Here is a 361-nt window from a genome sequence, read left to right on the forward strand (position 1 = left end):
AGGTGCATCTGTGCGCACACGCGGATTTTTTAAAAATAACACATTTCTAGACATTGCCTCCTCCCACCCCCCCTCCCCGCCCCCATCTTTGCAAGAGCGCGGGGGGGAGAGCGGAGGAGGGGCCTCTGGGTTAATAAAGAGAGGTGGGCGGAGCCGACGGCGCGCCATTGGCTGGATGCGGGAGTGACGTCACCCATATGACACCCTGATAACGAGTTGAGAGAGAGCCCGCAACTTTTTGCAGAAGCAGCGCGCGCGCCTGGAAGTACCCTGGTCCGGCACTTGGAGCCACGAGCCGGAGAGGGAAAAAGAGACAGAGAGGGGTCCCGGGTTTGTCTCCACCGCCCCTCCGCTGTCGTCG

Source organism: Fukomys damarensis, unplaced genomic scaffold (genome assembly GCF_012274545.1).
Source record: "Fukomys damarensis isolate Sample0158 unplaced genomic scaffold, DMR_v1.0_HiC HiC_scaffold_25, whole genome shotgun sequence".
In the NCBI taxonomy this organism is placed as follows: Eukaryota; Metazoa; Chordata; class Mammalia; order Rodentia; family Bathyergidae; genus Fukomys; species Fukomys damarensis.